The sequence below is a fragment of the Pteronotus mesoamericanus genome, unplaced genomic scaffold, assembly GCF_021234165.1.
Source record: "Pteronotus mesoamericanus isolate MK-2021 breed Mesoamerican mustached bat unplaced genomic scaffold, CSHL_Meso_final contig_116, whole genome shotgun sequence".
Classification (NCBI taxonomy): Eukaryota; Metazoa; Chordata; class Mammalia; order Chiroptera; family Mormoopidae; genus Pteronotus; species Pteronotus mesoamericanus.
This window is the reverse complement of record NW_026555027.1, coordinates 32,966,732-32,972,003: the sequence shown is the minus strand read 5'-3', so window position 1 is coordinate 32,972,003 and position 5,272 is coordinate 32,966,732.

Genomic DNA, 5,272 nt, shown 5'->3' with positions numbered 1-5,272 from the left:
TTGCATTTGCTATTTATTAGCAATGGACAACTCAAAACAGAAATTAAGAAAGCAATTCCATTTACAACACATCAAACAAAAAATATATACTTAAGAATAAATTTGACTAAGGAGGAGAAATATTTGTACACTAAGAAACTACAAAACACTGCTGAAAGAAATTAAAGAAGATATAATGGACAGACATCTCATGTTTACAGATTGGAAGGCAATATTGTTAAGATGACAATTGTATAAAAAATGATTCACAGATACAGTGCAATCCCTGTTAGAATCCCAATGGTGTTTTGTGTAGGAGTAGAAAAACCCTTACTAAAATTTATATGGACTTTCCAGGGACTCCCACAAACCTAAAACAATCTTTAAAAAAATATATTTGGAAGACTCGCATTTCATTTCAAAACTTACTACAGAGCTACTGCTTTGTACGGGCATAAGGACAGATATGTAGACCAGTGGAATAGACTGCCCAGAAATAAACCCTTGCATATATGGTCAATGATTTTCAACAAAGATGTCAAAACTATTCAGTGGGGAAGGATAACAAATTGTGGGAACTTGATACCCATATGCAAACGAAGGAAACCCTATCTTACACCACATACAAAATTAACTCAAAAATGGATCAAAGATCTAAATGTAAGAGCTAAAAATATAAAATCCTTAAAAGAAAACATAAGGGGAAAGCTTCATGACACTGGATTTGGTGATCATTTCTTGGATATGAAACCAAAAGCACAGAAAACAAAAGAAAAACTAAACCGGACTTTATGAAAATTTAAAACTTCTGTGTATCAAAAGGACATTATTCAGAATGAAAAGGTAGCCCAGAAAACAGAAGAAAAATATTTCAACTCATATTTGATAAGGGATAAATATCCAAAATATATAAAGAACTACAACTCAACAACAAACTCAATTTAAAACTGAGCAAAGGACTTGAATAGACATTTCTTCAAAGATATACAAGTGGCCAATAAGCACATGAAAAGATGTTCAACATCGTTAGTCACTCAGGAAATGCAAATCAAACCACAATGAAATAGCACTTCATGTCCATTGAGATAGCTATTATCAATAAAATGGAAAGTGCAACAAGTATGTGAAAAAATTGGAAACCTTGTGCATCTCTGCTGGGAATGTAAAATGAAGGAGCTGCTGTGACAAAGCTTGGTGATTCCTCAAAGGTAAATGTAGACTTACCATATGACCCAGCAATTCCACTTCTGGATGTACACCCCAATGAAAAGCAGGGACTTACACAGGTTATTTGTAAATTAATGTTCATAGCAATCTTCACAATAGCTAAAATGCACAAACCACCCAAAATGTCCAGATGTCCATTAACAAATGGATAAACAGAATGCGGTATATGTATATATATGTGGATATGGGAATACCTTAAAAATATTATGCTAAGTGAAAGCAGTCAGACAAAAGGAAAAATATTTTGATTCTACTGTATGAGGTAAATCTAAGGATAGAAAATAGAGGCAAAAGGTAGAGGTGAGTAGGGAGTTCTTTATTTCAGATAATTAAAAAGTTCTGGAAATTGTGGTGATAGTTACACAACATTGTGCCTACTTACTGCCAACTGAATCATACTGTTACACATATTTTGTCACAGAAAAAAAATTGGAGGATCTGGTAACCAGACCCTAAGATGGCCCCCAATGATCTCTGCCTCTGTTTTCACCCGTGGGTAAGCCCCTTGAGTGAGTATAGGCTGGACTTGAGGCACTTCTAACAAAGAGCATAAAGCAAAGTAATAGTATGTGACTTACAGTCTAGGTCATCAAAGATGGTGGCATCCCTCTTTCTCTCCATCTTGCCACTCATTTGGGGGAAGCCATCCACACCATATTATGAAGAGCTCCATGGGCAGGTCCAAACAATGAGGAACTAAGCGCCTGTTAATAGCCATGTGAGTGTGCCCTTAGAAGCAGGTCCTCCAGCTGTCAAGCTCTCAGATGACTTCAGCCCCAGGGAACATCATTACTGCACTCTAACTTGCTGCGGGATTTCTGCCCCTTATACTATGTGCAATATTGTTGTTTTAAGCTGCTAGATTTTGTTATACAATAATAGATAACTAATACCAGAAGTGGAGATGCAAGAGTCCAAGCATTATGAAATAGAATAATCACTAAAAGTCAGTATGCATAAAATGTCACACGTTTTTTTTTTTTATAAAAAGGTCTTAATCACTTAGTGTGTAATGAATAAGACTAAATTTTTAAAAAAAGGAAATGTCAACTTTAAAGGATAAGCTTGCACAGGATACCAAGATGGCTTGAAACAATTTATTGGCATTAAAAGTTTTTATTTGGAATTTAATCCACAATCTATACAAGTTATTTACAAGGCATGAAAATGGAAAACAGCACAAAATACAATTGAGGTATAAGCTAAGAGCACAGTATGTCATGTTTCAATAAATATAATTCAAAATTTGTAAACTAAGTGACCAGATAGATGAGTCTTGTTTTATAGTAAAACCATATAAAATATTTATTTCACGTGAGGTAGAGGACAGTTTTGTGTCATGTAATACAACCAACCACAGCAATTTTAACCATAAAACTGTACATCATTGGCAAAATTTTATAATGAATTATGGTCAATGTAATCAACAATTTGTTTCAACAGTTGCAGAACAGGTATTTCATTTACTGCCTTCATGGATTAAAAATTCAGAAATAATTTAGGACTACTATGTTGGCTTATAATTATCAGGATAAACAAATACATCTAATAGGATGGTTAAGAGCAAGTGTATTTTCCAAACTATAATTTCCCACAAGGTGTCCTAGATTTAGCAATTTAGTAGGACTTTTTTACTAGAACTACTTTTACTTTAAATATGCTGTGCTTTATTTTCAAGTGAGGTATGTATATTGAAGAAAATCATAAACTTCTTTTACATTCAACTAATTTGATACCCTATTTTGTTTTCTGGGCTTAACTTTTAAATTTCAGTGTTTATATTTGATCACTTTCTAATTCAAAAACAGTAGCACTGTATAAGACATGTAATTCTATTACTAAAAAACAAAAGACAAGCCCTAATTGCATTATGTAGTTTAAAGCCATTTAAAATTGATTTTTAAAAAAACTGTCCTTTTAAACAAGATACAATATAGAATACCTATATAAATTTTTCCAGTAATGGAAATGCTTAAGTATGCTATACTAGAAAAAAATTAAGCTGTTTAAGTCATTCAATCCCACTGTGTCCCTTATTGCTGACAGCGTCAATAAAAACTATTAACAAGTAGTTCCAAGCACAGAAACAGATGTACAGTATGAGCACTTCTCATATTAATTTTTAACGTCCTGTCGTGCAGATTAAATACATAAAAGTATATAAAAATGAAGATTCTTCCTTAGGCAACCAAAACATAGTCTTTTCATTGAGAAGAAAATTTTAGAAGCTGATTGAAAACCTTTCAGCACCAGCTTTACAATTAACTTTAGGGAAATACCTTGAGCATGTTTCATATTACTCATTTGTCATTTTACTTTCCTTCAGAGTCCACGGATGTGCAAATAAATTGGTTGTTCTGTCATGACTTCTAATAATGAATAACCTGCATATATTGTACTCAGTCTATTTCACCTACTTTAGTAACTGGTTGGTAATTCAGTATGTACAAATGATTTTATATTCCAACTAGTAATATATTAAATATGCTATAAAATTAGTTCAAGAAGCATAAAACACCCTAATTCTCATGGACACAGAAATTCAAGCAAAAGAATATGCTTTACAAAACTAAAGCACAAGCCAAACTTACATTGTTGGTCAAATCCTTTCATAATGTTACAAATTAATTTGTAAAATTAGGGTAGTTTCAAGCTTCCTCAATGACAGCAGATTTTACATTTGCTACCTTTATAGATTTGGTATCTTTTCCTCATAAGGTTTAGAGTACAGAAACTATCATCACCCAAGTTAAACATCACCTATCAACCAGTAAGCTAATATTCTATCTTCCTCCTAAAGATGCTCTAGAACTTTGATAGGCCATTCCTTTAATGCAGCTTTTTAAAGTATTTTCATATTTTTCCTAAGAAGAGTATTATAAAATCTGAGGAAAAATCTGCCTGCCTAATGAATAGCACACAAAAGCAACACCAAAACAAAACTTTAAGGTAGCAATCAACACACAAAATGAGCATGCAAAGAACAGAAAAGTTTATATGGGTAAGATAATTTAGCAGATGCCACTTTTAAAGTATTACAAAATCTCTGTAATTTCAAGCTATGTGGTGCAGTTTAACGTAAAATTACTTTTCACTAGAATAGGTATGATATTTACAATTGATTAAAAGAACTATTTTCAAGGAAGTTAGACATAAATCTATGGCAACATCAATGTATTTTTGGGAAAGAGAAGACTATACAATTTCATGTGGCAAGTTTTCATTATGTGAAGAAATGGAAAAAATATTTCACTCAATTCTAAATTAAGAGTTCATGGTAATTCAAAGGAGTTTAAGCACTGCTTAGAATTTTAAAGTAATGTATTACAAAGATTAAGTATTTTAGAAATTTTGGGTTGGAACTTAAATAAGCTTATCATTTACTAAGTAACATGAGTAGAAAGATTTTGAGTGAATTAGAAAAATAAATGAAATTTAGAGGCTTAAGTTTGTCTCCCAAAAAGCTTAGCTGTGACACACTAATTCACAACAAAAATGAAACTGTATTATAGAATGTTTTTGTGATTTTTCTTTCTCCAGATCTAAATAAAGATGTTATTTTAAACACTGTTCCTGTAGGTCATTTTTTAAACATTTTCTCCTCCTTGAGTAGATTCCAAAAATCAACAAATTGCAGGACTAATACAGTAAAATCTAAATGGTAAACAGAAAATACCCATTTAGATCACATTCTACTGAAAAAAACTAAGAAATTCTTTTAGGATACATTAGTACCATTAAGCAAAATATGAAAATAACTTGTTAGATAACCTACTGATTTTTGAAATTCCATACCGAGTACCTATCATTTATGCAGGGAATAGCATGTAAGACTAGCTGGTTTATTTTAAAAATAGATTTAGCTCTCAAGTAATTTCATTCAGTACCTTAGGCAAGAACAGGAGAACATAAAATTCATGAGATAATAATGTCAACTGTAGCTTCAGGAAACTTCTTTTAAAAAATGCATACTAAAAATTTTACTAATATCTTTTAAGCCAAGAATTAACTAACATGAAAATTGCCAATAAAGACTTTGCCATTTAGTGCAAAAAAAAAAAAAAAA